We start from the raw sequence: 21,998 nt of genomic DNA, 5'->3' as shown, positions 1-21,998 counted from the left end.
TGGGAACGCTTGTCATATTCCGGTGGAATTAGAGCACAAGGCCATGTGGGCTTTGAGGAAGTTGAACTTAGAATGGGATGTTGCGGCAAATCTATGGGTTGAACAACTTAATAAGCTTGATGAGTTTAGATTCCATGCCTACTCCAGCTCGTCCTTGTACAAGGACAAAATGAAGTACTTCACGACAAATATGCTCGGGGCAAGGAGTTCAAGGTTGGAGATATGGTTCTCTTGTTCAATTCCCGGTTACGTCTATTTTCAGGTAAGATCAAGTCAAAGTGGAGTGGGCCGTTTGAAGTTGTGTTCGTGACCCCATTTGGTGCTCTTGATCTAAGAAACAAGAATGGTGAAGTATTCAGAGTCAATGAACATCGGGTTAAGCATTATCTTGGGAAATTTGATGATAGCCACATTGTAGCACTTATCCATCTAAAGTGATGTGCTGGTAACATGCGTTGTGCCACGACGTTAAATCAGGTGCTGCTTGGAGGCAACCCATATCTTTTTCTTTTTGTTGTTTTCTGTGTTTTCTTGGTAGTGTAGGTTTGAATTTTGAGCTAACTAATTGTGAAATGTTGCAGGGATTGAGTTGATGCAGTGCAAAATAGTTTGAAAAAAGTTGAACAGTCTATGAAGATTGCTAGTGCGACCGCGGTTGCTTTTGTGCGGTCCGCACTGGTGATGGTCAAAAGTGGTGCTCTCTGAAGTTTGCCACCGTGGCCGCATTCCATTTAGTGCGGTCCGCGGTGGACCTCCGCGGCCGCGGTCTGTTTTGTGCGGTCCATGGGGGTTGCCTACTCAAGCTTCATTTTGAACAAACCCAACGCGGTTCGTGGTCGGTTTTACGCGGCCGCGCTGGTAGGTAAGGCTGGGTCCCACTGTTTTTCTATAAATAGAACCCATGTGTTACTAATTTACCTTTTTCGAACTTTTAACACTCAGAGACATAAAAGTACTGTTCATAACCTCTCTTGACTGTGATTCTTGCTTAAGATTGACTAATTAAATTTCATCTTCTCATCTAGTAATGTTTCACTCAGTCCTTGTGCATTTAATTGATTAATTTTATTTTATTTTATTACTATTAGCTTATAACTTCTTTTTTCTTCTCGTTAGTTTCTTCTTCTTTATTTAGTTGTTAGCTTAGGGTAAGTTTAAATGTTGGGTTTGTATGATGGATATGCATAATGGTTGGGCAAGTGAGTAGGGACAAAATAAGTGAACAAATTTGAACAATTGTGCAAAAAAAATGAAACCCTAACTTAGTGCCTCTGCAAAACACTCTCCGCGGTCCGCAGTCTCCTTTGTGCGGTTCGCGGTGCCCTAACGTGGTCCGCATTGCCATTTTGCATGGACCGCGGTGCCCGAGTGACTAAAAGTGAACCTATGCTAGCGCCGCCGCATTGTACTTTATGCGGTCCGCACTGAGCCACCCCAACCGCGGTGCTACTTTGTGCGGGCCGCGGTGGTTAGATTCAGAGAGGTGGTATTACAGTCCTTACCTCAGTGTGGACCGCTGTTGCTTTTGTGCGGTCCGCGATGCCCTCAATGCGGCCACACTACTTTTTGTGCGGGCCGCGGTGGGGAGATTTAGAGAGATGTTTTCAGGGGTCTTGTCCCAATGCGGACCGCGGTTGCCTTTGCGTAGTCCGTGGTGCCCCCAGTGTGGCCGCACTCCTATTTGTGCAGGCCGCGGTGTTATGTTCTGTACTGTTTCTACAACATGTAATCTACTGTCTGCAATTCACTTTCAACCCTTGTTTCACTACCTGTGCTAATACTAACCATGTTCGATGTGTATGCTTGTAGATAATGGTCAAACAACAAGGTGGAGGTGCCAAACAACCCGGGCGAGGTAAGTCCTCCCGGGGAGGGAAGCAAAGGATGATAAAACTCACTCCCTAGGCTAGAAAAAACATAAAAGAAATGAGGAAAGCAATCAAAGCGGCTGATAGAGCCATTGACAACTCGGGGAGTGAGTACGAGCCCTCCCGGGAGATCTCTTTAAATTCAGTCCCTCTTTATATCCCGTATCCGAAGAACTCCATAAATAGAGACACTCCTCCATCTTCCCCCAATGCTCGAGCTTTAATCAACATTTCTTCTGGGTCGTCTAAGGGCTCAGCCGCAGGTAGTGGGGATGAATACTCTACCTCTCCCACATCATCACTATCAGGAGAAGGTGTTAGGGGTAATGAGGGAGAAATGGAGTTACCTGGGGGTGGTGTGCCTCAGGTTGGGGGTGTTGACCGGACTAGGAATCCCGCTGTTTGGGAAGATAGATTCGTCAACCAGGTGGCGTTCCACAAGTTTAGGGAATGGTGGCCGTCACGAAAATTGATTCTTGAGAGGAGCTTCATTGACAAAGACCTTCTATCCCTACACCCCAATGTACATAGACAGTTTCAGGCTCGAGTGGGTTGGGAGTTCTTTAAAGATAATTGTGTGAAGGCGAATGAGTATATGGTTAAGGAGTTTTATAGCAATGTGGCCCACATCTTGAAGGGCACTAAGGTGACCAAAGTGAGAAACAAAAATGTGGTATTTACCGGGAAGGCACTAAATGAATACCTGGGGTTCAATGATGAAGATGAGTTCCTTTACAATGAAAATTTTGCAATGGGTGAGGAGGTTCGTCCGTGGTTAGCTTCATACCTGGCAATCACGGGAACGATTCCAGAGTGGTTACAAGCAGGGGACAAAATACTTTGGAGAACCTTTAACTTTGAGGTTAGAGGGTGGTTGACTTTTGTGTGAAGTCGGCTCGACCCCACTACCCATTATCAGACTATTCCACTTGCTCGGGCTGTTCTTATTGCTTCTATTATGGCGGGATATCCTATCAACATGGGCAATGTGATTTCCCACGTCATTTCTGCAGTGGGGGTTGAGCATGATCGGAACTACCCTTTTCCCAGCACCCTCACTATGTATTTTCGGGACCTGGAGGTGGAGAAGAGACCTTTTGACGTAAAGGTCAAACCTATGGCTCCATTTTCATGGTACAGTTTGAAGGGGTTAGACAACCTCAAGGACAAAAATTACAAGCCGCCTACTTCTGCCCCAACCGGTCAGTCTGAAGAGCCGGTTGCGCTAGAGCCCTCCACTGAGCCTACTTCCACAGTTGTTGACATGCCTCCCGGACCTTCCACTACTGCTGGTCCCTCTACTTCAGCTGGCCCGGGGATTCCATCTTCCCGGCCCATCCTATCACCGCCCACCAGCTGAGCCAGACACTTCATAGCTTGAACAACTGGATGGCGACTGCTTCATCCAAGTTGTCCACCTTGACTTCTACCATTGTGGCTCAGTCGGCACCACAACCAGTGCAGGTGCCCCAGTCTATCAAGGATTCACTTAAGGAGATTCTTGCCAACCAGCAAAAGATCCTCGATTCTCAGGCTGCCTTGGCTAAGACAGTGGATTCACATGGCAAGGCCCTGAAGGAGCTTGCTAGGGAGAACAAGAAGCTGCGCATAACACGGGCTTCCAAGGAGTCTGTGAAGGCGCTGAGGGAGGATGTTGACAAACTGAAGGCAGACCAGCTGCCTTTAGACTTGCTATTTGAGGATCCAGCCCCAATAGCAACACCAGTAGCAGAACCACAGCATGAGCAGACACAGAGGCTTCAAAGAAGAAGAGGAAGCTCCCTAGTGCAGATGAGGCGATCATCTAGTTGGCGTACCCACCTGAGGTTTCATCCAGTCAGCCACAGGATGTCCCAGATATTCAGCCCATATAGGGCCAGACCCCAGTCCCAGCAGCTGAGCAGCAGGAGACCGGGAACCACTCTGAGGTTCCCGTACATACAGAGGACCCGGGGACCACTCATGTTTCCATGCAAACAAACGAGGCTTAGCGAGCTCCTATATCCTTTCCTCTTGATTTTTGATGCTTATTTGTTTAGTTGGCATTGGGGACAATGCCAACTTTCATTTGTGGGGGTGCACCCTACTTTGTATCTGGATGATTGTATATATTAGTTGACTTAGTTTATGTTTCTATTGACTTTTTTTTATTTGGTCTATATATAACTTTACATTTAGTCACTTTTATCGCATTTTTTATCTTCTCTTTGGTCTGTATATAAAGTTACATTTTTGTGTTTATGTATTCATCCCCCGTTGTATATTCTAATCCCCTATTGTAAATTTTCATTCTATTTTCTATTTTCGTACAAATTTTTCATTTTTAGCTTAGTGGATAGGCTCGCAGCCTTTTTGTTTCGATTTTGGTGCTTTTAATAAGCCCTTGGTTTTCTTAATGCCACGGTTCTTTCCAAGGTGGAGTATTGTGCGAACCAGGTGGCTCTTCCCGATGATGGATGGCGTGACAACCTTTTTAAGGGTTTGAGTCCGTTTTTGATTTTTCTTTTGTTTTTAGTAGTTTATAGTTAAGGGTACCTCAAGAAAAGCTTCACTTGGGCCTAACACAATTGTCTTTGATCCCATGGTCAAAGACAAGTGGTTGTGTTTAGGATGGTGAAAGTAGTGACCTTGAGACTCTTGTTTTGACCAAACAAACATCATGTGGTTTTTCGGGACATTTGTGTGCTCAATCGTGTCTAAGGTTGTTGTGGGCCCCCGACCCTATGTCTTTAGCAATCCTTGAGTGTGTGTGGTGAGAAATCGAATTGTGAGTCCAAGTTCCGAGCCAATGGTCTAGAACTTGCCCTGAATGTCTGTTGAGGCAAAATTTTGAGTGAAATTGGACTTGAAAAGTGATTATAGGCTCTCCTTGATCTAAACAATAGTCGAACAATTCCATAACCTACCAATAATATAATCCCTAGCTAACCCTTTTGAGCCTTAAACCTTTTTCTTTCAAGAACCAATGCTACAAGCCTATACCCGTTTTAAATTATACCCTCTCTTGGCACCCAAATCATCCCTTAAGTAATGGCAAAAGTCTAAGTTTGGGAGGGGGGGGGGAGATAAGAAAGGAAACAAAGTGGTAAAAGGTACAAAAGCAAAAGGAAAGGAAGGCGATGAAAAAGAAAGAAAAGAAAAAGACAAAGAGAAAGCCCAATGTGCAAAGAATAAAACAGGATTCAAGAAAAATGAAAGTGAAAAAGGTGTGAAAAAAGTAGAAAAATAAGAAATGCTTTGAATTGCATAAGAAAGAGTGACAATATGTCTCTCTAACCCCTTGAAAAAAGTGAAATACTCAAAGAGTCAAAGAGAATTGTGCCAGAATGAATCAAAAGAAGTGCTTAAGGGAAGATGGAACCCATATAGACCAACAACTTTTCCTACCCTGAACCAAAAGCCTTCACATTGACTCCACAAAAGCCCTATATGATCTTGAGTTGGATGACGCTCGTATTAGTGGATACTTACATGAGGGTCAAGCATATAGTACTTAGAGCCGGACTTGTGACCTTTCCTTGAGAGAGACGAGTGAATCCCCATTAACCTTGGTTTGCCCGCTTATAGTCTAAAAGGTGAGGTTTGCTTAGGGAGAGTTGAGGATGTGTGAGTTTGGGTTCCACAGTGACCAAAGTAATTGAGAGAGTTCTTTGATGTAATTAGTCAATTCTTGATGCTCTTGTGTCACACTTGATCCATAGTTTTTCAAAGTTTAAATTTTGTTAATGATCCATTTGTATTAAGGGCAATTGTTAGTCCCAATTGATGCTTGTGGAGGTTACTTTATGACAGCTGGAATTACTTGAATTTTCATTTAAGGGGTGAGTCTTATTTTGTTTTCTTGAGGACAAGCAAAGGTTTAAGTTTGGGGGAGTTGATAAGTTAGGATTTTAACATGTTTTATGCCCCTACATGCCTATGCTTTGATCATATATTGTTACAAAATAGTCCCAAAAGGCTCACAAGTTGTGCATGATTGCAGGTTTGATCGACAAAGTGACGAAATATCAAAGATTGGCTCAAAAAGGAGTGAAACCTGCTCAAGTATCAAAGACCAAGAAATTTAAGAAAAGAAGGCCTAGTGCGGACTGCACAAAGTGGAATGTGGCTGCACTAGGTGGTTTAGAGAGTTGGTGAATCAGGCTAGAAGAAGCACGGCCGCGGTACACATCTCGCGGTCCGTGGTGAAGGCTCCGCGGCCGCACTAATCTTTTGTGCGGTCCGCGGTCATGAGATTCAGAGAGATGAAAGTTTGCAAAGCCAGTGCCATGCGGTCCGCGGTCGTGATTGGACGGACCGCGCCAGCTCCCTCCGCGGCCGCGGTCCATTCTACGCGGTCCGTGGAGTTCAAGTTCAGAGAAGCAGAAGTGAGCCAGTGCGGCCGCGGTCCATTTAATGCGGCCCGCACTAGCCCCGTAGGGGTATTTTTGTCCAGTTTTTCCAGCCTATTATAAATAGAACATTTTACCATTTTTTAGATCAGTAGATATATCAGACAAGAGCTGCGCTCGTGAGAACGAATTTTATAGCCATTTTTGGCACTTTTGATTTACATTTACGATAGATTCTTGTAATTTAATTTTAGCAATTAATTAATATGCTTAGTTCTTCATCTATTTCTTCAATTTCTTTATCTAGCATGAGTAGCTAAGCCCATTAGCTAGGGTTGTGGCTCAACCCTAGTATGGGTAATTGATGGGTGTTACCATCTAGTGTTAGATTGACTATGGGTGTTTGCTATTTTGGTTGATTTTATGTTTTAATCTAGAATTGGTGGTTGCAAACACTTATTCAAGCTTTGCGGGTTTAACTCTTCTTGAGAAAGAGAGTCTATGACCCCAAAATTGACCCAACAAGTAATTGGGATGGACTCATGAGAAATGATAGTCCCAATTAACGGGTTAAACCTCGAGAGAGTAATTACCCTACTTGAACCCTAGTTGCTTGGTCTAATTTGCCTACCCATTTGGTCTCGAGAGAGTCAATTGGGCAAAATCACTCTCTCTACCGAGAGGTGTGAGAGTGGGTAAAATTGTGCAACGGTTATAGTATAAGCCCCAATTATGTCAATCGAACCTTAGTAACATCTACCCATCAATTAGTCACCTAGGTAATGTCACGACCCTAGTGCCCTTCTTCCCATTAGATAGAACTTATCAATATTCTCATAGCATAATTTAGTGTTAATCATTAGTTTTATAAAAATAGTTATAATTTGAAAACCCAAAAATGTTTGAAGTGACATTAGGAGTACAAACACATCTCTAGGATAGACAGACAATCCAACTCCACTACTAGCTCCCTGAGGAAATCGATCCCGACCCTCATATCGGGTAAAAGCTATTGTGACCCACTCTTCCTACCTTAGTATAGCGTTGAGTTGGCAGTGATCAGCGTACCAAAAATTTAGGGAGTGGTGGCCGGTGAGAATTGATACCGTAGTGGAGTTTCAATGACAGAGATCTTTTACCCCACAACCGTGATATGCATAGACAGTTCAGAACGAGAGTGGGTTGGGAGCACTTCTTAGATGACTGCGTGGATGCCAATGAACACTTGGTCAAAGAGTTCTATTGTAATATAACCCACATCGTAAAGGGTTCCAAAGTGACCAAAAGTTCGGAACCTCAAGGTGTTGTTTGACGGGAAGTCGCTCAACGAATACATGAGTTTCAATGAGGAAGATGAGTCCCTTTATATGGCAAAGCTGGAGATGGGCGAGAAGGTCTGTCCATGGTTAGCTCAGTACTTGGCAATACCAGGTACCATTCCGGAGTGGTTGGCTGTTGGGGTCAAAATACTACGGAGGACCCTAAACTTTGAGGTGAGGGGCTGGGAGACATTTGTGTGCAGCCAGCTAGACCCTACTACCCATGACCAGACACTTTCTCTCCATCGGGCTGTTTTGGTTGCTTCCATTATGGCGGGGTACCCCATCAACGTGGGGAATGTGATGTCCCGGATCATTTCTATAGTGGGTACCGAGAGCGATCGGAACTATCCCTTCCCCAACACCCTTACTATGTACTTCCGGGACTTGTAGATGGACAAGAGGCCATACGACATCAAGGTCAAGGCGACAACCCCGTTCTCCTGGTATAGCGTGAAGGGGAATGACAACCCCAAGGATAAGAACTACAAAGCCCCTACTTCTACCTCAACTGGATAGTCTGAAGAGCTAATTGCGGTAGAGGCCCCCGCTGAGCCTGCCTCCACTTCTGCTGAGATGCCTCCCAGACCTTCCACATCTTCAGCCATTCCTCCTGGCCCTTCCACATCAGCAGGCCCGAAGATCCCATCTTCCCGGGCCCATCTTATCACTGCCCACCGACTGAGTCAAACACTTTAGAGTATTAACAACTGGATGTATACTGATTCATCCAAGTTGTCCACCTTGACCACTACTATTGCAGCTCAGTCGGCACCTCAGCCAACACAGGTCCCATAATCTATTGAGTATGCTTTGAAAGAGATTCTTGAGAACCAGAAGAAAATCCTCACTACCCAGGATGCATTGGCAAAGGCAGTTGATTCACATAGCAAGGCTCTCAAGGAGCTTGCTAAGGAGCATAAGAAGCTGTGAAAGACACGGGCCTCGAAGGAGTCCGTGAAGGAGCTACGGGCGGATGTTGACAAGTTGAAGGCAGACCAGCTTCCTTTAGACCTATATTCATTCTATTTTCGCAAAAAGTTTTCGTTTTTAGCTTATTATTTATGTTCATAGCTTATGTTTTGTTTTGGACGTTTTCAATAAGCCTTTGATTTTCTTAATGCCACGGTTCTTTCCAAAGGTGGAGTGTTGTGTGAACCGGGTGGCTCTTCCCAATGATGGATAGCGCGACAACCTTCTTAAGGGTTTGAGTCCGTTTTTGTTTTTGTTTTTAGTAGTTTATAGTTAAGGATACCTCAAGCAAAGCTTCACTTGGGCCTAGCACATTTGCCTTTGATCCCATGGTCAAAGACAAAATGTTGTGTTAGGATGGTGAAAGTCGTGACCTTGAGACTCTTGTGTTGACTGATAATCATTAAGTGGTTTTTCGGGATCATTGTGTCCTCAAATCGTATCTAAGGTCGTTGTTGGCTCCCAACTCTATGTCTTTAGCGATCCTTTAACTTGTCTGGTGAGTAATTGAATTGCAAATCCAAGTCCCGAACCATTGGTCTAGAACTTGCCCCGAATGTTTGTTGAGGCGAAATCCTAAGTGAATTTTGACTTGAGACATGATTATAGGCCCTCCTTGATCCAAATAATAGCTTGAAAAATTCCATAGCCTACCAATGATATGATCCCTAGTTAACCTTTTTGAGCCTTAGACCTTTTTTCTTTCAAGAACCATGAGACAAGCCTATACCCGTTCTAAAAGATACCCTCTCTTGGAACCCGATCTTTCTTTGAGCACATGGCAAAAGTATAAGTTTGGGGGGAGAGACGAATGTAGCAACAAAGTGGTAAAAGGCACAAAAATGAAGAAAAGGAAAGTCAATGAAAAAGAAAGAAAAGCAAAAGACAAAAAGAATGCTCAATGTGAAAAAGATTAAAAAGGGATTCAAGAAAACCAAAAGAATGAAAGGTGTGGAAAGTTAAAAAAAGAGAAATGGTTTGAATTGCATAAGAAAGAGTGACAACGTGTCCCTACCCATTAGAAAGAGGTGAGATGACTCAAAGAGTCAAGAGAATGTATGCCGAATGAATCAAAAGAAGTTCTTAAGGGATGATGGAACCCACTTAAATCAAAATATTCCCTGCCCTGAACCAAAAGGCTTCACAATGACTCCACAAAAGCCCAATATGATCTTGAATTGAATGATGCTTACATTAGTGAATACTCACATGAGGGGCAAGCATATGGTACTTAGAGCCGAACTTGTGACTTTTTCTTGAGAGAGATGAGTGGATTTCTATAACCTCGGTTTGTGTGCCAATATTCAAAAAGGTGAGGTTTGCTTAGGAAAAGTTGAGGATGTGTGAGTTTGGGTTCCACAATGACCAAAGTAATTGAGAGAGTTCTTTGATATGCTGAGCCAACTCTTGATGCTCTTTTGTCACACTTGATCCATGGTTTTTCAAAGGTTAATGTTGTTAATGATTCATTTATATTGAGGGCAATTCACAATTGTTAGTCCCAATTGATGCTAGTTGAGGTTATTTTAGGACAGCTGAAAATTCTTGGATTTTCCCTTTAGGGGTGGGTCTTATTTTGTTTTCTTGAGGACAAGCAAAAACTTAAGTTTGGGGGAGTTGATAACTAGGGATTTTGACGTGTTTCATGCTCCTTCTTGCTTACGCTTTGATTATACATTCTTACAAAATAGTCCCAAAAGGCTTATAAGTTGTGCTTGATTGCAGGTTTGATTAACAAAGTGACGAGACGTCAAAGATCGACTCAAAAGGAGTGAAACCTGCACAAGTACCAAAGACAAGACAAACTCAGGACAAACAGGCCTAGTGCGGCCGCAATACACTTTGTACGGTCCGCACTAGAGAGATTCAGAGACCTGGATTTGAAGGCACCAAAGCAGTGCGGCCGTAGTACATATTGTACGGCCCGCACTAAAGACACTGTGGTCGCACCGCCATTTCATGCAGTCCGCAGAAGCAATGTTCAAAGAGATGTCAAGTGCCAGGGTTCAAGCTTGTGCGGTCCGCAGTCCATTCTGCGCGGACCGCATTGGAAGCCTCCGCGGTCGCGGTCCATTCTGCGCGGTCCGCGGAGCTTGGGTTCAGAGAGTTGGAAATGCAGAGTCGCATACCATTTTGTGCGGTCTGCACTGACCCCGCAAGGGCATTTTTGTCCAGTTTTTCTAGCTTAGTATAAATAGAACCTTTTTCCATTTTTAGGGTATCAGATATTTTCTGAACTGAGCTGCACTCGTGAGAAGACCATCTGTAGCCATTTTAACTTAGTTTTAACGATAGAATCTCTGTATTTACTTTAGTGTTTAATTAAAATGCCTTTATCTTCATCTATTTCTCTGTTCTTCTCTTCAAGCATGAGTAGCTAAACCCATTAGCTAGGGTTGTGGCTCAACCCTAGTGTGAGTAATTGATGGGTATTGTGATTTAGGGCTAGATTGACTATGAGTGTTTGTTGTTTGGGTCAATTTTATGGTTTAATTTATAAATTGGTGGTTGCAAACACTGGTTTGTGCTAAGTTGACTTGGATTTTTTTTGAGAAAGAGAGCCAAAGTCTCCAAAATTGACCCAACAAGGAATTAGGATGGACTCAAGAGAATTGGTAGTCCCACCGAGAGAGTAATTACCCGACTTGAACCCTAGTTGTTTGAGCAAATTTGCCTACCCATTTGGTCTTGAGAAAGTCAATTGGGCAAAATCACTCTCTCTACCGAGAGGTCTGAGAGTGGGTAAAATCATACAATAGTTATAGCATATTTCTCCAATCATGTCAATCGTGCTTTAGAAGCGGTTACCCGTCAATTAGCCACCTATGTGAAAGTCACTACCCTAGTGCCTTTTTATCCATTAGATATAATTTTTAGCAATTCTCGTTTAGCATAATCTAGTTGCATTTATAATTAGTAGTTGATAATAGTAGTTTGTTAAGAAAAACCAAAAATGATTGGAAGTCATATTTGGGACAATTACACAATTCCACTCTAAAATACTCAACTCCATTCCTAGCTCCCTGTGGAAATCGATCATGACCCACAAATCGGGTAAAAGCTATTGCGACTCTCTTCCTACTTTTTAGTAGTACAAAGTAGGCTATGATCACTATGTGTCGATCAGGTCACTCCATCCTTATCTCCAACCTAATACCATAGAGGAATCACTCCGCTAATAGATAGCACTATATAGTACCTGTCACTTGTCAAATGCTGTAAAATGGTTGAACTACAAAAGTTAACATAGAATTATTTAATGAGTATGATCCACATCCTCTCCCTCTTAGTCTTGAAAGTCAATTGTGCTGTATCTGTTAAAATCAAAGGAGAATGAGAGAAATCAAACCAATTTAGCAAGATGAACCCTACAATGTTCGAGAAAGAGACGACAAAGAGAAAGTTATTTCCCATTTTCTTCTAAAATGAAAAAAATCAGTCGACTAATTACAATCCTCTAACTATTTATAGTTCTGGGTCAGCTAGCTTATACCCGAATCCAAGTCTCTCATATGTACATGATATTACAACAAATAAATAATTGGGCCTTATAGCATGGGCCCATACATAACAAACAAAGCAATACTAAGTTGGGCCTTCATCTACTCCAACACCCCCCTCAAGCTGCGGGGTGAAAGAACCCCCAGCTTGCATAGCAAATGGTTGTGGTGAACATCAGATAAGGCCCACACTCACCAACCCACCCCACACTCACCCATCTAACCCCACCCCACCCCCTCTCTTCAAAAAGGTTTTTTTTCTTTAAATTTCAGTTTTTTTTCCGTTACTAACTACCCTGCCACCCCCCCAAAAAAAATTTCTTTTCCTTTTTCTTTTTTGTAATTTTCAAATTTCTGTTTCTTTTATTTTTCTGCCCCCCCCCGAGAAAAAATATCTTTTTCTTATACATTTTCGGTTTTAGTTTTTCATCTTTCGGTTTACATGCAAGTTCTAAAGTTATGAGTTCAGAGGTTTATGTGTTTTGAAGTATACGGGTTTAGAAATTATAAAGTTTACGAGTTCGAAAGTTCGCGGTTTCGAAAGTTTAGCAGTTCGAAAGTTTATGAAATTTGTGGGTTCAGAAGGTTGTTGGTTCGAAAGTTTATGGCTTCATGTTTATTGTATCTAAATTATTTATGAATACTCTTGATAAGTTATTTTCCTTTACTTGCGTACCAAACACCGAAAAATTAATAAGATTACTACTTGTTTTCCAAGAAAACATTTACTTAGAAAATATTTTCCACGGAAAACATTTTTCGTTATACCAAACACACTCTTAATCAGCACGTATTTTATGGACCTCAGTTTCTCAACTCTAAAGTTTGTAGTCATAACTCCGCGGAAAAGCCCAGTGAGGTGGAGAAGAGGGTTTGTTGCACTAATAGCCACCCATATTCAATGCTTACTTTTATAGCCTGTATGTACAAATTATATATTGATTATATATAACTATATTCATATACATTATACATGAATTATGCATATAGTATATATCTGCCGGCTATTTTTAGTTTAAGAGATTATGTGAGCGGCTATTTGGGTTAATTATTCTAAAGAAGTAACCTATATAGCCGTCCTTTCCAACCGCTTAAGCAAAATATAATTAGTAGATATATATTATGTGTATAAGTTTTGTATCACCATATATAATCGGTATATAATCTATGTATACTGGCTAAAAAGTAAACAATAAATGCGGCAGGTTAATTGTGCAAAGACCCCACAATGATTGACATGAATGGCCTCATAAGAGGCTATTCTTGGTCGAATGTCTCCAAAATTGGTGGTATTTAGAAAATGGCTCTTGCCCGCACATAGTTATTGCTCTTCAACGTTTCTTTACTTGATTGGTAGAATTTATGCTATATTAACTAGGAGTATATGTTATGTTGTTCGTCAAGTCTACCAGGTTGCATGATTTTGTTCTTTAAGGATTTTTCTATTGGATTGGTAGAGTTTATGTTATATTTACTCTGTCTATCTATAAAGTTGTTCATCAAAGTCTACCCGATTGACATAATTTTTTCGGTGGTATTTTAACTAAGCTTATTAATCGGGCTAGGCTGGCCCATTCAAAATTCGGTTCGACCCGGTTCAGCTCGGGTCAGCTGGTACTATAGGGGGTGGAGACAGGTTGAGGAAGGTTGGGCGGGGAGCCAGGCTTAAATGAACAAAATTTGGTAATCGATGCCCGGAACCTAGTAAGCCCGATTATGCGTTACCGGGTTTTTACCGGGCTATAGCTCGGTCCAGCCCGGTTACTGTTGCAAATTTTATTTTATTTTTTTAAATTTTTGTACGTTGCCAACGGTCAAATTCAAAAAATGACCGTTGTGCAACGACCATTTTTTGCAAAAATGGCCATTTCGACCCCTTAAGAAAATAGCCTCCTCACCCCTAATAATTGATAAATTACAATTTTAACCTATTAAAGCTATAAATAGCCCCTCTTCTTCTTCATTTTTCTCACAATTTACTCTCTTACTACTCTAATTCTTTCTCAATTCCCTCTTGATAATATTGATTATTGCTCTTAAATTCTTAAATACTTATTATTCAAGTTTCATCAAATATTTACTTTAGTTACTACAAAATTATAATTATCAAATATCAAGTATTCAAGTGAAGTGTGGTATCAATATTCAATATCATCAAATATCAAGTATCAGTCTATCAACTGAAGTTTGATATAAAATTTGGTGCGACATCTGGAATCCCAGTACACTCATTCCATCTCTTTTTTTTTGTGTATATTTTTATTTTATTATTTAGAATTATTAATTTAATTTGCATAATGGATATATTTAGAGCAGCCAAAAAAAACGTGTACTAGTAAGGGTGGTAGTAGTAAAAGTAAAACTTCTAAAAAATCAAGAGGTGGTGTGTCACGACCCGAATTTTCCACCTTCGGGGCTGTGATGACGCCTATTGAACTCGCTAGGCAAGCCAACGTCACGGTTTATTACACCTTTTTTTCCTTTATCTTTTAGATATATATGACTTAACAAGATGAATCAACAGAAATAAATGCGGAAGAAACAATTTAAAAGCTTAACTTGAACATTAACGAAATCCGAAATAACATCTACCCAAAACTGGAGTCACAACTCACGAACTGTCAATGATTACTACAAGTAATGATATGTGTAGACATGTAAGTTTTGACCCTCCCGAGTTTTTGAACATTTTAGTTTTTAGATATTTAGTTTAGGCCTAATATCGCTATTTTAACTAGTTTTAACTATTTTACTTTATTTTGTCACAAAAATAAAAATTACAAAAATATTTCCTTTTATTTAGATTATTGATATTTTATCTTGTTACTTTTAGTTTATCTACCTTACATAAAATTCAAAAATACAAAAATAGTTATACTTGTTTTCAAGGATATTAGTGTTTTGGATAATAATATTATCTTAATTTTGCGATGATTTTAATCTAATCTTATTATTATTTTAGTATGACATTGAAAAATATAAAAAATAGTTTCATATTTTATATATAATTTACTTTAATTAATTAGATAGATTTTTGTATTATGTAGTATATTTAGCTTATATTAAAAGGTATTTAGCTATGGTTTGGACATTTTTTTAGTCCAATTTTAAGGCTCAAATCTGAAGCCCATTAACCCCAAAGCCCAACCTCCCTTGCCCTTCAAGAATCCTAATGGAACCTTCAACACTTCTTCTTCTTCACCAAAATACACATAAGGAACCAAGACAACACAAAAACCCTAGAACTAAGACTTCCCACCGCTGTTCCCTCTTCTTCATCTTATGAAGGAACCCCTTCTTCTTCTTCTTCAACCTGACTAACACCCAAAACAAACCATCCGAAGCTTCTTCTTCAACCTTCACAAAAAGAACCTAAAGACACCGATCTCCAGCCATCACTTCCCCCCACCTCCTCCATGGCCTCCTCAACAATCCAACATCACCAAATCTCCACCCCTAACGCCGCCCACCACCCTCCAACGCCATCTCACCAGTAATTCGAAGACACCAACCAGCTGTGAAAATCCATCTCCTTCACGCACACATACAAAAAAAAAAAATAGAGACGAAACGGAAAAGAGAAGTAAGTGGAGGAACGTCAAAAATAGTAAGTATTTTAGCTCCGAAAAGCTGTGAAAACGCAACTGAAGCCCTGTCCGAAACAACTCCAAAACGCAGCAATGAGAGCTGCTCGAAACCATCCCAAAACTTGCTGAAATACCACCATTTTTGGCCCAAAACCTCCGTTGAAGCAGTCCTATTTATCGAAGTTTCATCAGTGAGGTCCCAGTCTGTCGAGGCTCTTGTTGCTTGTTTGATTTTAATTGATGTTCGGGTTTCCAGTTCGTTTGAAGGTCCTGTTGTAATTCTTTGGTTCAAGTTCATTCTCTGTGATTCCTTCATTGTAGCTTTTGAAATTTAATCGAAAGTTCGGCTTCCAGGTCCATCTCTTTTCTGCTCTATTTTTTCCTCCATGTGTGGTATTTTCTATGATTTTGAAATATAATATTAGCCCATTTAGATTGTCTCTTTAGATTTGCTTTTGCATTAGTTACATCTTGAGTTTCATTATAGCCTCGTTAGAGTCATAGATTTTAGGTGAAAATTGGTTATTTAAATTAGGCTTCATCACAAGATTAGAAACTCGGTATATCTCGACCTAAATGAATAACACCTCTTTAATTTCCTAGATTTAAATTTTATTCATGTAGTAGTCTTTAGGCCAGTTGTTCTAAAAAATTAGTTTAATCATGTTTAATGGGAATGTTTGAATTGAACTGAATTTTCTTTTTCTTGTAAGTTAGTAATGTATCCACTCTTATGGACTACCTTTTAGAATCTTCATTTTGTTTTAGAACTATTATATGTTTGAGCTTCGGTGGGCTAGTATCATGTTTGTTCATGTTTCTTTTGATTGTCATTATTCAAAGTTAAAGCTTGTTTGAGTTACTTGATTGGAATTGTGATGATAGTTGTCCCTTTGCAAACTTTTGCATCGTCACATTGAACATTGGAAATGTAGGTTCATTAAGAATTAGAACTGCCTGTTGGGACGAGGGATTTGGGTATTAAAATGAAAGGATATTTGAGCTTAAATTTTGCTTTATTATTTCCTTTGATCTCTAGGAGCTTGTTTAGGCCGACCACACTCGGGTAGACAAACCGTAGGTCACTTCTTTTATTTTATTCGAGGCGAGAGGTCATTTCCTTTAGTTTATTATTCGGGGAATGCCCCACAAAATTTGTATATATTTTTATCTAGGGTATGCCTCGAAGTATTTGTATTTGGAGGACGAAAGTAGAACTTGTAGTATTTTTATTTTTACTTTTCTTTTATTATGTGGGAACAACCTCGAGCCTCTTATGTGTTTATTTTTCTTTCCTGTGTGATTTTACGTCAATTTGAATGTTTTAAAAGTCAACTAAATCATGTACGCAAATGTAAATTTTACGGGACTTGGGGAATGCCTAACACCTTCTCCCCGAGTCAAATGAACCCCCTTACCTAGAACTCTAGTGCAGACTTAGTTTTGGAGTCCAAAGTGTTTTTAAAGGAAAGTCATTTTAAAAAAAATGGTGACTTGGCACACCGAAACCAATGTCTGTTGGCGACTTTGAAAAATCCTTTTGAACACAATTCTGTCACTTTCATAATTGAAACCCTTTTTGAGCTTACAAAATCTTTTTATTTATTTAAAAGGGTTTAGTAAGGTTTAAAAAAAGGGGTGTGACAGCTCTGGCGACTCTGCTGGGGAATTACAGGTTCGAGCTAGTACTTGATCTTGTTGGCTTTTTAGGATATTCGTTTAAGATTTTTATGTGTTTTGTTTGCTTTATTTGATTTTTATTTTTGTTTATGACGTTTTATTATTTGCTAGTTGCTTATTTGTTTGCACTTTTTCTTTTATGCGTTACTGCTTTATAAACTGTCATCATTTGCATAACCCTGGGTCTTTTTTCTGTACAAGTCTTCCGGAGTACGTTTGAGTGTACACAGACTTTTTGTGAGTCATCTGTTTCTTTAGGGGGTGGCGTGGGAGCGTGGAGTGGGCGGAAAGCTAGAGCAGCCATCATCGACCACGTGCCGCCCCGAATTGCATTGTTAGTGAACCCCAAATTTAGGTCAGCCTTTGGGTCATTCTTATTTGCATCATGTCATTTGGACCTAGTAGGGCTCGATCCCAGGCACCGTGTCCCTTTGTAGGAAGCGTATCCAAATTTTGTCAAAAATGGGCCCGAAAAATACATTCAATCATCCCTATGTGATACATGTTGCATCTTTGAGGGTAAAAAAGTTATTTGGCAGATCGATGTTTGGGAAAGAAGGGTGAAAAATGAAGCAAGTAGGGCCCAATTATATTTTTCTTTCACAACTTTTTCAAAAATAAACCAAAAAAAAATGAAAATAAAAAATCCAAAAAGACTTTGCACTTTCCCATCATTTTCCCAAAAAAAGAGAAAAGGAAATCCAAAAAGATTTTACATATTTCATCATTTTTCAAAAAAACAAAAACAAAAAAAAAATATGTTTTCTCCAAATCAGTTTTTTTTAATTTCTTTCCCGTATCCAATCTTCCCGAACTACGCGAACCTGATTCTCGTCTTTCGGGGCGGGATACATAGGCAACCCACATAGGGTCCGGTCTTCCTAGTGAGTCTTAGGTTCTTGATTTTGCGGAATCTTAGCCAAATCTTGCATGTCTAGCCACTTTTGGCCACATCGGTCATTCTTGCAAAAATGGGGTCATTTGCGCAAAAGTGGTTCAATGACCCATGTCTTATGATCTTGAGTCCACAACTAGGTGTCATATTACTTTAAGGTATGTCCTTATTGAGTTTGCATCTTTAGCCACTTCTGGCCATATCGGTCGTTTCTACAAAATGAGTCATTTCTGCAAATTAATTTTGGGCCATGATTATTGGGAGTTTGAATCCATATAAGCCTTAGTGAGGCATTTCCCATGTATATGAGGTCAATCTTGTTGAGTTTACACTTCTAGCCACTCTTGGCCACATAAGTTAATTTTAATAAATAGCCCAATCACGTCTTGCATGTGTCCCATAGGAGGTGTTGCGGCGTCGCATAGTGTCTTGAGTGGCTAACTCTTTTTGGTCTTATTTTTCTCATTCAGGTATGGATCAGTGTACCAGAGCTCGAGCATGACAAATACCCTAGGACCACTGCATTTAGGAGCTGTTTATAGATACTTTTATGTTTTGAGTTTGTCATTCATGTTGTCTTTTACTTTCTAGTCTTGTACAGTAATATCGAGTCTTTTGTTATATTACTTCCCATTTTGTATTTGAAAAACCAAAAAAAATTAAATGAAAAATGCCAAAAAGATTTTTGTTTCTTAATTTATTTTGTCCATTACTTTTTCAGAACTACGCTTGATCTGATTCATGAGGGACATTAAGGCTGGGCATATATCAGGTAAAATTGATAACCCGAACCGTTAATTTTTTATTGAGTTATCGGTATCGGGTTATTGGGTTAACGATTTAGAATTTTTTTACTATTGGGTTATCGGTTCGGGCCTCGGTTTGCCAATTTTGTTAATAGGTTAACCGATAACCCAATAAGAATTAATAAAATTACGACTTTATCCTTAAGTATATACAAATGCTAGGGCTTCAGTTCATTCTCTCTTATTCTTTCTCAACCTCATTCTTTAGTTGTTTCATCTTCATTCTTCATAGACCTTACTAGTTACTCCTAGCATAAGTCTTTAGTATGCTATATGTGAATGCTTCTCTTTTTTGATTAACTCCGGTGAATTGTCTTTTCTTTTTTGCTTAACTCTAGATTGAGTTATCTTATCGGGTAAACCGATAACCGAACCGATAATGATCGATAACCGATTAACCGATACCCGATAACCGATATCTTATCGGTTCGGTTATCGATTTATCAAATTTGTAAACCGATAAACGATATGCTAAACCGATAATATTCATAACCGAACCGAACTGACGATGCCCACCCCTAAGGGACATGATACATAGGCAACCTACATAGGGTTCGATCGAATTCTTTTTTTTTTGAAAACAAAAAAAAAGAGAAAAAAGAAAAAGAAAAAAAGAGATGAAATTGTGGATGCGAGAAATGAGAGGAAAGAAAAGAGTGACAATTAAAAAGAAAAAGAGAGGAAGGAAAATGAGCAAGCCTAGAAGTACTAGAAAAGAAAGAAAAGAGAAGGTTGAAATGAACAAAATTGGGATGATGCCAAATGACCTTTTGACCCTTGAAGTCATTCTAGAACCGTTAATTGTTGCTAGGGGCATTGCACGCAATGTGATATTTCTATCTAATAAATGTTCTAACGCTAACATATTGACTTTGTTTTGCTCCTCTTTGTTACTTTCATTATAACAGAGGGTGGTTAGTTTGTGGCACTTTAGTGATTTGTCCATACAACACAAGGTCAAAAAGCAAGGAAGCCATGGCTAGCAAAGACTTGGGTACAAGAGTTGTCGACCCCTCGAGGGAGATTGTGGAGTCGGAATCTGAATTGAACGAGGAGGTCAAAAGGCTGAAACAACAAATGTCTGAAATGTGTCAAGCATGGGCCAATGGTCAAGGACCACCCCTTTCTTATGCTTTCCCAGAGTTTACACCAATCTCGGCTACTACCACTCCGGTTTCATTGTCCGATCAATTCTATCCATTTAGATTCAGTCTTTATCCCAATTGCACGACTATAGCTGGAACTTTTGTTGTGCACTCCCAAAGTGTTCCATTGACAACCAGTCAGACAACTACTACAGTTATGCCTATCTTCACCATCCCACTGCCAGCGGTGGTGCAGAGGAAAACTTATGAGTCATAATTTGCTACCCAGCAAGAACAATACCACTCTCTTGAGTACCACTCTTACCTATTTGATCTTCCTGCAAATGAGAAGCCTGGCCAAAAAATAGCACCGGAAGAAATGACCCAAAGACTAAAAAGCATGGAACAACAGTTGAAAAACATACAAGGGCTGGCAGGTCAGAAGAGTATTGTCTTTAAGGATCAATGTATGTTCCCCGATGTTTGTTTGCCACTTGGTTTCAAGACTCCCAAATATAAAAGTTATTATGGACATGGAGACCCATAGCCCACTGGAAAGGTATTGCAATCAACTAAGAAGTGCGGGAGGAAATGAAGAATTACTTATGGTTTATTTTGGGGAAAGCCTTACAGGTATAGCCTTTGAATGGTTTATGGGTCAAGACACATCTTGCCGGTATGTCTGGGATGACATGGCCTAGGCCTTTGTCAAACAATTCTAATATAACATTGACATCACCCAGGACCGTAATGCCCTTTCAAATTTGAAGAAGAAACCAACTGAAAGTTTCAGGGAATATGCCATTAAATGGAGAGAACAAACAGCTAGAGTTAAGCCACCCATGGATGATCACGAGCTAATCACTATCTTCCTTCAGGATCAAGAGTCCGATTACTTTCAAAATATGATGTTTGCAGTTGGCAAATCATTCTCGGAAGCAATCAAAATGGGAGAAATAGTGGAGAATGGCCTTAAGACAGACAAATTATAAGTCAAGCAGCTTTCAAAGCTGCAACTCAGGCTGTCCAAATTGAATTTGGTAATTTTAGTGGCACGAATGAGAAGGTTGAAGAAATCATGATGACATTAAGGTCGAGAAGAGGTCCTAGAAGAACATCTCGAAGGTATGACCAGCCTCGTTTGTTTTTTGACGATTCCCCTGAGAACCCACAATACTCTGTTGTTCAGCCACCAAGACACCCCAGAAGGCGAGCGCCAGCCTCCACAAAATATTCAAGCGCCCCATAACCCACATCTAAGCCAGGGGTATAGAGGTAAACAAAGGTTGAAAGATAATTTTACACCGATAGGAGAGTCCTATGCAAGCTTGTTTGAGAAATTAAAGCATTATGACCTTATTGCACCTATTCCTCCGAATCATGTGGACCTGCGTGCAAGAATCTTTGGCCCTTCTAAAAGGTGTGAATACCATTCCAATACCCAAGGGCACAATGTCGAAAGTTGTCGGGATTTGAAAAGAGAAATAGAAATAATGATTCAAGAAGGGATAATTATGATCCAGGACAGTGACACCCAGAACATCGCATATAATCCTTTACCTGCACATGATGATGCACACTTTGTGGGGATGATTCATGGTGACATGGAGAGAGTATGAGAATCCTCTTGGAAACTTGCTGACTGAAGTTAATGATATTGAAATTGGTGAAGGTCCCGGTAATTTTGATGTGCAACCCAGTGGCTAAGATGTAGAGCTTGATAACTGGAAAGACACTCGCTAGCCAGGGAGATGTTTTAGTGGTTTATTTTGTTGTCATTTCTGTTGTCCAGGTTATTTCGGGGTTGTAATCCGGACATTGTCTTGTAGCTCAAAACTTCCTTCTTCTTAATTTGTCTAGTTCATTTAGTTGTAGTAACTCGTCTAGTATTATTTAGGATTGTTCTAGGATTATAACCCATGTCTTTTTTGCTTGTTTTGTTCAAACCCTTTTCA

The 21,998-nt window shown here is 40.1% G+C and overlaps 1 long non-coding RNA gene across 1 annotated transcript; it reads left to right on the top strand.

The window, feature by feature from the left end:
* Nucleotides 1-15,195: 15,195 nt before the first annotated feature.
* LOC138886960 (uncharacterized) lies at nucleotides 15,196-18,848 on the top strand. The gene is made up of 2 exons (XR_011405929.1): nucleotides 15,196-15,931; nucleotides 18,623-18,848. It is a non-coding gene; the product is annotated as an uncharacterized lncRNA (long non-coding RNA).
* The last annotated feature ends 3,150 nt before the right edge of the window (nucleotides 18,849-21,998 follow it).

The sequence above is a fragment of the Nicotiana sylvestris genome, chromosome 3 (assembly GCF_000393655.2).
Source record: "Nicotiana sylvestris chromosome 3, ASM39365v2, whole genome shotgun sequence".
Lineage (NCBI taxonomy): Eukaryota > Viridiplantae > Streptophyta > Magnoliopsida > Solanales > Solanaceae > Nicotiana > Nicotiana sylvestris.
The sequence above is the reverse complement of the archived record's forward strand: the minus strand, read 5'-3'. Positions and strand labels throughout refer to the sequence as shown.